At 39.6% G+C, this 11,895-nt stretch overlaps 1 long non-coding RNA gene across 1 annotated transcript; it reads left to right on the forward strand.

Moving 5' to 3' along the window:
- The first annotated feature begins 7,435 nt into the window (after positions 1 to 7,435).
- Positions 7,436 to 11,867, forward strand: LOC120104281. Its single transcript, XR_005506742.1, has 2 exons — positions 7,436 to 7,614; positions 7,736 to 11,867. It is a non-coding gene; the product is annotated as an uncharacterized LOC120104281 (long non-coding RNA).
- The last annotated feature ends 28 nt before the right edge of the window (positions 11,868 to 11,895 follow it).

Here is an 11,895-nt window from a genome sequence, read left to right on the forward strand (position 1 = left end):
GCTTATTCTCATTTCAAAACTCAACATCCTCCAACCAAACATGCCTTTTTTTTTTTGTGGTACAGGCTACTCACCCTACTCTAGTATAGGATGCAGCCAAGTGAATCAAAAGTAAGAACCTAGCACAGCGGTGCAGGAGGAACCTCCTGGTGTGTCCAAAGGACCTATTTAGAGTGTTGTGTAGCATAGGAGGTGATGCCCTGCCATGCTTTCCTGAACTCCACTCCTACAACTATCACCCCATCGGTACTTCGCCCTTCCGTAACAATCATCCGTAAGTCGTAACTCCTGATCACAAAACTCACACATGCTCTGTCTCCATCACCCATAACACTACCATCGAAGTTCACCTTGAAATGGCTAGAGGGTGGGAGCTCTCCCACATATGCCTTTAATGAAATTAGTTTGGAATTGAATTATGAAACATGTTTTTGCTTGTTAATAACTCTAAACTTGCGGTTGCTCCACGGACAGTCATAAGTTAGATTTGGTTGAGAAGCCCCACACCGAACATGATGATGCCCTGCATTGCATTCAAAAAAAATTTCAACCAACAAGTTGGATGGAGAATTGGACTGATGCTAACCCGGCTTGTGGTCCTAAATCTAGATCCCAAGCTGGCTCAGATGGGGAACCAGTTTTTCCTAATTACTGAAGATACATTCATCTGGGATTATGTTCCTGAAAGCTATAGTCCACCAAATATAATGGTTACAAATCCCGGCAATCTCGCTAAAAATCTTAAATTCAAGTTTTTGTCGGGCCACCCAATTAAGCTGTGGGTCCAATCCAATTTAACCGATTCATACTCGTAACGAATCAATCAATAATTTGGCCAATGTTTTCAAGTTGTCAGATTTTTAGATACTAGTGGGCCAATAAAACTGAATGGTTTCATCTCAAGGAAGACCCAAGTCTATTATGACCGTTCAGGAATACAGGTTGCTGATATCATACAATGGTTGTAGGGTACATCCTAAGTATAGAGTCTCACCTGCATGGTTCGAGGGTACAAATAAAGGCTGTTAACGGTCCCAATCTAACTTGATGGTCGTGTCATAAGTTGGTCGTTCTTTTAAAACAATACGTGATTCTCTTAACATCATTTTCACGTAGCATGGTGGATCCTATAAAATGTTACAAACCACTTGTTGAAAAGATCACAATGCGACAGGTCCCATTATCTTTTTAAATTAAAATTTGGCTCTTATTGTAGTAATTATCAATCATCTCGTTTTATGTATGATGGCAATGCAACAGCGATAACCTTTCAAATATCAATGTATTTAAATATATTAAATGCTGAGAGCTGCAATTATGTCGCACAATGGCCATTAACAGGTCGTTATTATGCTCATAAACCATTTATAAAAGATATTGTTTAAATACAGCATCATACGTGTGGTGAGTAATTATAGCAGTAATTACCATTATAATCACTAGAACATCTTTAATATTAAAGTATGATACTTTCGAAGCACTACGAAGAGTTTCCATTCTATATTTCCTCCTTTTCCATGTTTAACTCGTAGGATAACTTGACCTCTTGTAACATAATGCAACCAATTCTTTTCACGTGATCTGATCTGATCCAATTAATAATTATGGGATCACAATGTGCTGGCGTGACACCATACCGCAATCTCTAATACAGTGAGTTTCAATATTTTCAAAAAAAAAAGCTTAAACTAAACTATTTAAATTTAAAATGACTGAAATACCTTTGTGAGGAGATATGGAAAAAAACTTTATAAGGATATAAATATAAATAGCAACTTGCAAGAGTATTCATGCAATTTTATATATTTAAGAGGGTTACACTTAAAAATTTGAATAAAAATGATTAAAATCAAGCAAAGATACTTCAATTGATCGTAATTAAAGAAGGTGATAAAAAATAATTAATATTATTATGTCGCATGATCACATGTTAATATCAATTCATATACTATAAATCATGTTGCTTTTATGAAATTCTCACCTTAATAAACAAACAACAACTCAATATTTATAAATCACTAAAAATATTTTACTGTTCTAAGCATCTAAAATTAATCTAAAATCACTATGCTTTAATCTTTTAAGAATAATAAAAAATATATAGATATCATAGACTCAATAATAATTATTATATCAAAATTAAATAAAAAAATATGATCAAAATGATCATCTAATATTTCAACTTGACCGTGTTAAGATATTAAAAAAAGAAAATTGACAGTATGACTTTTTCTTTTTTTCACTTGTCAATCCAACCGAATCATAAAGAACTTGACAAGTTCCAACCGATTTTTGATTATATTTTTAATAATTTTTTTGAATATATATTCTTATAAATATGAATTTTTTTTTTGAATATGCTTGCAAAATTGTTATTTATATGTATATTCTTTTTTTTCTATATATCTATCTGTAAGGGTATTTCAGTCATCTTAATTTTAAATTATTTATTTTTTAAATACATTAGATGGTAGAGATGCGTATAAAAAAAAATAAAAAAAAGGGTATACAGCACAACAAATATTCTATGAAGATATACATATAAATAGTAATTTTATAAAAAAAATAAATTTTAAAAAAATTGTATATTTTTGTAATTTTTATTTTATATATTTATATTTGCGGGTTATAGTACCATCAAAATTTCATTTGATCTGCTTCTTGTCGTCTCATGTTTAGCGTTTCGAAAATCCAAGCGTGTTCGCATCATTGTTGCTTTGCTGCCGGCGTGAATAAATCTCTGTTTCTATGGTGGCCCGGGGGAGAGCGCCCACTAGGCTGTAATTATTCGACCTGAATTATGAGAATAGATACCTCTCTTTCATGCAAGGACAGAGGCGGCCATTACCCTTTTGTTTTCTATCTGGATTCTGCTCAGCCTCGTTCTGAAACTGGTGAGCTGTGCCGCAGTACTCGTCGTCCTCGTCTCATAATAATTTAGGGGGGGCCCAGGTGCAAGCTCTCGGGTCCTCCATGAGAACGTTGCCGCCAGGTATACTCACAGTGGGAAGATAAGATTTTTTATCGATAGTTTTGGTTGATTTGGTCCAAACCTTGTAAGATAACCCATCTATATCTACAAACTGCATCGATCCCTGAGTAACATATAGGATAGGAAATAGAACAGGAAGTTGGAGTAGGGATTGGCAGCCACAAAAAACGAGTAGTACATGATGTCACTTTTCTTTCCTCAAACATGAAATGCATGTTTCTTCGGTATTGTACTTTTTTTTTTTTTGTCATGGAAGAAGAGAGAATGTATTAAATGAAGTACCCAGCAATGGCATATGACTATGTAAATACGGTCAAAATAAAAAAATCAATTGATTTGCACTGCACGACCCCGTCAAAACATTGAAATATTTGGGTTAGGTTTCCAGATGCACGCACTCTCTGTCTCTCCCCTGCATCTATAAATCAGAGTTGGGGCACGCGCACTCTGTCTCTCCCCTGCATCTATAAATTAGAGTTGGGGCGTAAAAAGCATGCATGACTCGTTCGGTCCGTAGATCGGAAAAAAAGTTGATATCTAAACATGATTGGTTGAAAAATAACATATTTCACAATAGTTTATATTTGATTGAGTACCTATTTTTTTGAAAAAAATTTGTAAAATACATGCCATACTTTTAGGGGTGGCAATCGGGTCGGGTCGGATCATAAACGAGTCGGGTCACATGCAGGTCGGGTCAGAAAATCATAAACCTGAATCCGACCTGTTTATTAAACAGGTCAGAAATTACAACCTGAACCTGACCTGTTTATTAAACAGGTAACCCGACCCGACCCGTTTAACCTGTTTAATAAACAGGTAACCTGTTTATCCAACTTGACCCGACCTGTTTAACCTGTTTGCCCAACCTGACCCGTTTAACCTATTTATACCTGTTTAACCTGCCCAACCCGACCTGTTTAACCTGCCCAACCCGACCTGTTTAGACCCGTTTAACCTGTTTAGACCTGTTTAACCTATTTAACCCGTTTAACCTGTTTAAACTTGTTTAACCTGCCAACAGTTAAACGGGTTAAACGGTTTAAACGGGTCAGACATCTAAAACCCGTATCCAACCCAATTAATAAACAGGTTAAACGGGTCGACCTGTTTACGACCTGAACCTGTTTAGGCCAAACCCAAACCTGTTTATGGCGGGTCGAACACGAGTCGGATTGGCGGGTCGGGTCATATTTTGCCACCCCTACATACTCTTACCATACTATCTAAAAGTTTAATGGCAATTTTGAAAAAAAAATATCCGAATTTTCAGCCGATGTACATGGATTTTTCTTTTCTATAAAAAATGAAAATTTTATTTTTTTTCTTTAAAACCTCCAACAAAAAATATGATGTATTCCTTTATTTTTCTGTTCACCCTACTTTCCTCCTCTTCCCACTGGTCGGAAATAAGCAAATAGTACCCATTAATTGATTGTAAAGAAAGGTCACACATTGTACACCTAGTTTGGATGTTAAATTCTCTAGCATCATTCTTTGGGATTCTTTGCTAGCCTTTAAATCAACGCAAAAAAATTTTATCCCTTGCAGCATCGTTCTTGGATGGAGTTTGTTCAATCCAAAATGAGTGATAAATTGCTGGACCAATTATTATTCATTTATTGGATCCAACTTTTCTCTCATGCTTTCAATGATGGAAGATAATTCAAGCACACATTGTATATGCTTACAACAAGTACATGAGCATTTGCTTGCCTCCTCTCATACAACTTCACAAGCTAATAGGTCAAGGCTCTTGAATGGAAATCTTGGATCATCTGGTTGATCTGATCAAGATATTGTTGACAACACAATCTTGTCTCGCGAGATTTACGGATCATTTTTAAATAACTAATAGAGATTGATGCGGGATTTGCACCCCGTCACCAGCAGAGTCCCCACTGATCCGAGCAGCGGAAGAAAAAGTGTCCCTCAGAAGGTATTGTCCGCTTTGGGTCCGATTCGGAGGTCGAGCGTACTCGGAGCCCTCCTCACGGCGCCTCACGGTTTTGCCCTACAAAAGGCATCTCCTAAGGGAAGGGTTATTGAGCCCCCCATTATATGGCACAGACCTTCCCGCTACACGGTCGATGTGGGACTAAATTCGGGGAACCCCCCGTAACACAGCCCCCCCAGCGGGGAGGTCCTGTGCCCGGGTCGGCTCCTTACTGGATAGGCGGAGGGCCGAGGCCCTCCTTCTAGCGTCATCTGATGCGAGATTTGTACCCCGTCACCAGCAGAGTCCCCACCGATCCGAGCAGCGGAAGAGAAAGTGTCCCTCAGAAGGTATTGTCCGCTTTGGGTCCGATTCGGGGGTCGAGCGTACCCGGAGCCCTCCTCACGGTGCCTCACGGTTTTGCCCCACAAAAGGCGTCTCCTAAGGGAAGGGTTATTGAGCCCCCCATTATATGGCACAGACCTTTCCGCTACACGGTCGATGTGGGACTAAATTCGGGGAACCCCCCGTAACACAGCCCCCCCAGCGGGGAGGTCCTGTGCCCGGGTCAGCTCCTTACTGGATAGGCGGAGGGCCGAGGCCCTCTTTCTAGCGCCATCTGATGCGGGATTTGCACCCCGTCACCAGCAGAGTCCCCACCGATCCGAGCAGCGGAAGAGAAAGTGTCCCTCAGAAGGTATTGTCCGCTTTGGGTCCGATTCGGAGGTCGAGCGTACCCGGAGCCCTCCTCACGGTGCCTCACGGTTTTGCCCCACAAAAGGCGTCTCCTAAGGGAAGGGTTATTGAGCCCCCCATTATATGGCACAGACCTTCCCGCTACACGGTCGATGTGGGACTAAATTCGGGGAACCCCCCGTAACACAGCCCCCCCAGCGGGGAGGTCCTGTGCCCGGGTCGGCTCCTTACTGGATAGGCGGAGGGCCGAGGCCCTCCTTCTAGCGTCATCTGATGCGGGATTTGCACCCCGTCACCAGCAGAGTCCCCACTGATCCGAGCAGCGGAAGAGAAAGTGTCCCTCAGAAGTTATTGTCCGCTTTGGGTCCGATTCGGGGGTCGAGCGTACTCGGAGCCCTCCTCACGGCGCCTCACGGTTTTGCCCCACAAAAGGCGTCTCCTAAGGGAAGGGTTATTGAGCCCCCCATTATATGGCATAGACCTTCCCGCTACACGGTCGATGTGGGACTAAATTCGGGGAACCCCTCGTAACGCAGCTCCCCCAGCGGGGAGGTCCTGTGCCCGGGTCGGCTCCTTACTGGATAGGTGGAGGGCCGAGGCCCTCCTTCTAGCGCCATCTGATGCGGGATTTGCACCCCGTCACCAGCAGAGTCTCCACCGATCCGAGCAGCGGAAGAGAAAGTGTCCCTCAGAAGGTATTGTCCGCTTTGGGTCCGATTCGGGGGTCGAGCGTACCTGGAGCCCTCCTCACGGCGCCTCACGGTTTTGCCCCACAAAAGGCGCCTCCTAAGGGAAGGGTTATTGAGCCCCCCATTATATGGCACAGACCTTCCCGCTACACGGTCGATGTGAGACTAAATTCGGAAAACCCTCCGTAACAAAGATATTATTTGTTAGCTATTAAGCTATATCTTATTCAAACAAAGATGACACTGCTCTGAACTGGAGCTTGTCCCAATGATTTTATACTCCTATGCCTAGCAACAAAAAATTTTGGAGGGATGAAAAGTTACAAATCTAACATAATAGTTTATCAGGCTCTAACTGCGGTCAAGTCATGCTGCTAGTTCTCTGGGCTCATGTCAAGCCTTGAGTTTGCTCTCCTTTTTAGCTCATACCATGGACTCACATGTACATGTGATTATCTATTTTTGGCCCCTACTTTGCCAAATTCTATCAAATAACCCATAGAACTCTAATTAGGGAACCATGAATAAGTTTTCTATCATGTTCTTTCCAGCAAACCTAGAATGGTTTCATAATCTTAGCATGGTTCTAGAAAATGAAAATAAGAAATCATAGCTAGATCCCTCACTAAATTATTGTTTCATTTACTTAACCTCAAATTGTGGGAAATGAAAAATATTCACGATATATGCATGAAATTGCAAAAAAAAAGTTTATCTTTCATGTCCTATACGCTAACCACAAGATGGTTCTCCAATTACTATATAAAATATTTTTTGAAAAAAAAATTATACAAATTAACCTAGTTTGCAAAGCTTTGGATCGAAAAACTTTTAAGAAAATAATGCTTGCTGGTCGGTAAAAAATATTATAGGACTTTGATTTCTGCTTGATAATTAAACTGAGAAAACAGTTTTAGTATTAGAAAATAATAATAAAGGACATTACACAGTGCTATTGTATTATCAAAAATAAATATTATAAAATATTTTTAATTTATAAATTATTTATTTTGACATTTACTAGATAATATAATAAATAAAATTCTTTATATTTATTATAAAGCATAATAATATTTCTATAATATTATCAAATATAATATTACCGGTTCCGGCGTCGGAGGATCAGTTATTACCGGTAACCGGAAGCGGAGAAAGGGATGCCTTTTCTGCAGTTCTCTTCGTCTTTGTCGCCGCTATTGCTGCTGGCCTCGTCTCGAACAGATGGCGGGGGAGATGAGTCCGCGTCGGTTCTGGAGGAATGCGAAGCCGAGGATCTCTGTGGGATGCTCTTTATGTTCTCTGTGAGATGTTTCCTTTCGATCTTGTTGCTTTTCTGCTGCTGCGTTACAAGGTTCCTTGTGTTTGACTTGGTTTAGGTTCTGCCCTGTTTTCTTTGCTGAATTTGATTTGGTTCTTGATCAGATGAAGGTTTATAGTACAAAAGTTACGGATTTCGTCTCGTACTTCGTGCACTTTGCCTTCCATTCTTACAAGAAAAACTTCATGTTAGCAAACATCAATAACCAGTAAGACGTTTCCGATTTTGAAAACAATTTGAATTATGATATTGAAGCTAGTGATCGTGTCAGGTTTTGATTAGTTTCCTTTAGTAGATTCACTTAATTTTTGACTACATGAAGGACTTGCTATGAAACTTTTAGATCTTAGCCCCAATTCCTCAAAGAAAACCTTACGCTAACAAACATCAGGAACTGCAATAGACCTTTATTATTTTTGAAAACAATTTGGTTCCTCAGTCTGAAATTAGCAGCTGAATTTGAACCAGGTTATTCATGTCATTATATTTCTTCAGAGAATCTCTTCTGTTTCCCCACTAGACCGACGGGGTGGGACCACAAACTGCCATGGCCTGGCAGCTTCTTTAATATCAGGCACGGGCTCTCGTCCGTTAGTGCTGCCAGGGCAGTGTATTCCTGTCATTCTCTTTGTTTTCAGTGATGAAATCTTAGATGGACCAAATCCAGCAAGCAACATGGAGGATTCTGCTGATGCTTCTTCCCTAAATCAGCCCTCCAGCGTGGGTGGATTGCCAAGGTTAAGCTTAAACTTCAAAGATATTGGTTCTGTGATCATGCTAGCTGGTTCTGCAAGTAATGCCAGTTTCAGGATGAAGCTGCATTCATCTTTAGAAACACAGGCCCGTTTTTTGATCAAGAAATGCCGCACGCTGGCCGGCATAGAGAGTCTACTCATCATAGTTCAAAAGGCATTGGTCGTGTGAGCTCCTTTCCCGTCTACCCTTGATGCATCAAGGGTTGTTGCACTGTTGGACAGGTCTGTGAACCCGAGGGGTGAATCTTTGGATTTTGTTGCTACAGATCTTTGGCAGAGGCTCTTAATTCGAAAACCATGTTGGATGAGTTTTCACTTGAAAACAATTGCCAGCCATTGAGTAATGAGGACATTCGACTTCATATTTTCGCAGGCTGATACTCTAAGATGGAGAGGAGGCCTGCCAAGTGATGCTAACAGTGTCTCGGCTTCTGGCATTCATGGTAGCTGCAGCATCAGCATCGACTGCAGCAGGAAAACCAGTTAGTTCCCTTGAACTCCCAAGTTCGGAAAACTGGTTGTCTTTGAGTAATGTGATTGTTGATACTTTGCTATCTGTAAAAGATGGCTTTATGGAGGAAATTGGAAATGTGAGAACAATGCCTCATAAAAGAAGTGCAAATGAGATACAGGATGAGCAGATTTCTGCACCAGAAACCAGTGCTATTGAAGCTGCGATATCTTGTTTGGAAAGTATTAAGGGGCTTAACATGAAGTTTTGTATATCTGGATGCCAAAGAGCTCTTCCAGCTGCTAAAGAGTTTCACCTGAAAGAGTTGCCTGCTTGTTACCCTACTACTTTGCACAAGATACTGTTAGAGAAGGCTTTACAAGTGTTTCACTCAACGGTTAGGGGACCAGCTGTGCACTTATTATCAAAGAAGCTGGAAGATCAAGGTACATCAATATGGGAATCTGGAAGGCAGCTATGTGATGCTGTTAGCCTGACAAGGAAACCATGCAGACATCAGAGACATGATAATGACACCTAGTAATCACCGTCAGAAGCAGTTTAAAAGCAACTTTTAAGTGGATATGTTTTTCCTCATGCCTGCGCTTGTAGTCACTCAAGGCGCCTTCAAGATCATTCTTTTGACTTTGATAGTGCTAATATCACATCCAGTTGTTTTCAGATTGCGAGAATCTCCTTCCAACTCTTGTACATCCTAGAGGAGGCAATGCAGGATATCTTCCACACAACTCCTGGTGTATGATGTGCCTTGGAGGTGCAATATATTATAAACCGTAAAAAGGCTTACTTCAGACTGGATTCTGCTCTACTGAAAAATTTTATTTAAGTGGGCAATGTCACTAGTTTTTTACCAAAAATACTTAAGATAGTATCAAAAATATCAACAAATATTTCATATTCAGTTTTTACCGTATAAAACAAGTTTTTTAGTTCATACTAATTTCTTAAGATAGTAATTAATCTCCAGGTTACTTAAGATGGATTTTGCTCTTCTTGAGAAGAGAAGTTATCTACCCATTACTTCCCCAAACTCAATAATGGGGCAACCAAATTGAAGATGGACACCATTGATCATGTTCTGTATCAGTGAAAATGCCCAGAAACAAAAAATATATTTTAAAAAACAATTGTAATGATATGAGATAATGTTTCTTAAGCAAAAAAAAGAATATGAGATAACGTTTTGCTATGCTCCAAGCATTAAAATCTATTAATTTTCGATCTATATATATGTTTTAACATATATAGATCATGATCAATAAGGTAGATTATCAATTTAAATGATTTATCATGAATGTTAACATGTTAACATAACGGAAGCCACCCCTTTTTGTGTCTATATGATATCGAGGTTAGAGACTATTAAAATACATGATTTTTTATTTCTAGATATTTTTAGTGGTATAGATCATGAACAGTGATGTGGATCTTTGATTTGGATGCCGTATTATTGATTTAGAGTCAAGAGGAGAGAGGAACAAAGTCCATCTCAATTTACTTTATCTATTGAGATTTTGATATTAAGATTCCTGAAACATTAACTGAGATCGTGACATATCTTAACCTTGTCCTTTTTGCCACAGCGAGATAACCAAGATCTTGATCCATCTTGGAATCAAACACCCACAAATATGGCTAAGATCTGAGTCTCAAAGCCTTGATACCATGCTGATGTTGCGCGCCAATATGGCAATAGCACAATATACTCGATACCACACCGAGCATGCCGACTATCATGGAAGGTCTTTCAACTAAGCTGCTGGATTTATTCTCACAAGATTAAGCATCTGAATTTTATTATAAAGAAAGACTAATGGTTATGGTTGTTGCTTTAAAGTATAGATTTTCCATTTCTTGGATGAATATTTTGTTTAATGTTAACCCACTTTTCGTGGCATGTAGAGCTACCAGATGCATATGTAGAAGGATGAATTTGGGGAGCTGAATGAAGTTTTGGTGGTTTGTTGTGGTTCAGGAACTAACACAGTGTGATACCTGACTGAGCTGGAAATAAATTAGCCCAATGATTCAATGAACAGTCCTTCATATGCTTATGAAGAGACATGATTTAAATTATCTCGATAAGATTGAAGTAAAAACTTCCATTCTCAGCTGGTAATATGCACATAAGAAATAAATGCATCCTGCAATGGCTATTTTGGGTTTCAATTTCTAATTCTATTTCTAATAATGTGCCTGGCACAATAAATGTCATTTTAATGCCAATAATTGTGAGATCGTAGGAAGTTTTGCATTGGCTCAAGCTGCTTCCAGATTTATTGTCTGCATTCAATATTTGTTGTTTTGGTTGACATTATAATCATTCAGACTTTATGTAGTTCATGTCAACCTTTCCTTTAATCACTCTACTGCACGCGCAGGTGTTGTCGGGTTGACCCCACTTCAGTGATGGATTCTTGTATTTCAGATGCATGATCAATCACCTGCATACACTGTTAGAGTTGAATGCAGAACTCTTGGGCTTGAGAAAATATCAAGATTTTGATACATTGTTTATGTCGTATGTTCATATGCCAGCTGATAACCTAGTCTTGTTCTTTGGTTCGAACAATAAACTTATTCTGTTGACGTTTCGAACAACCGAACACTGAACTTGTGCTGCAACTTTTCTGTTTACCTTGGGGCGCACCACATCTGCAGACTGCAGCCAATAGAGTATTTCTGGCTCCTTTGGGCTCAATGAGTTGGATTATGTGCGTGGTTGAAAAGAGCCTTGTGGTCTGTTGATTTCCGAAGAATTGTTAAGTTTTAACGTGAGCAATAAATGCCACATAGCTTCTCTGTCAAGCTTTCATCCTTTCCTGGTTTTAGAGGTCAAACAGGGGCTTAACTCGACCCTTTTCAGCATGATCTGAGAATATCACCTGGCATTCGGGGACATGCCTATTGGTAGATGTATTTCCAGGAAGCATGAAAGTAGAGCTCTCATATCCCTTTGAAATGTCTCATCTTTTTTTTAAGGTTAATAACAAAATATCAGATAATATTCATCTAAATTCGCTTCTACATCTGGATG

Source organism: Phoenix dactylifera, chromosome 17, assembly GCF_009389715.1.
Source record: "Phoenix dactylifera cultivar Barhee BC4 chromosome 17, palm_55x_up_171113_PBpolish2nd_filt_p, whole genome shotgun sequence".
NCBI lineage: Eukaryota > Viridiplantae > Streptophyta > Magnoliopsida > Arecales > Arecaceae > Phoenix > Phoenix dactylifera.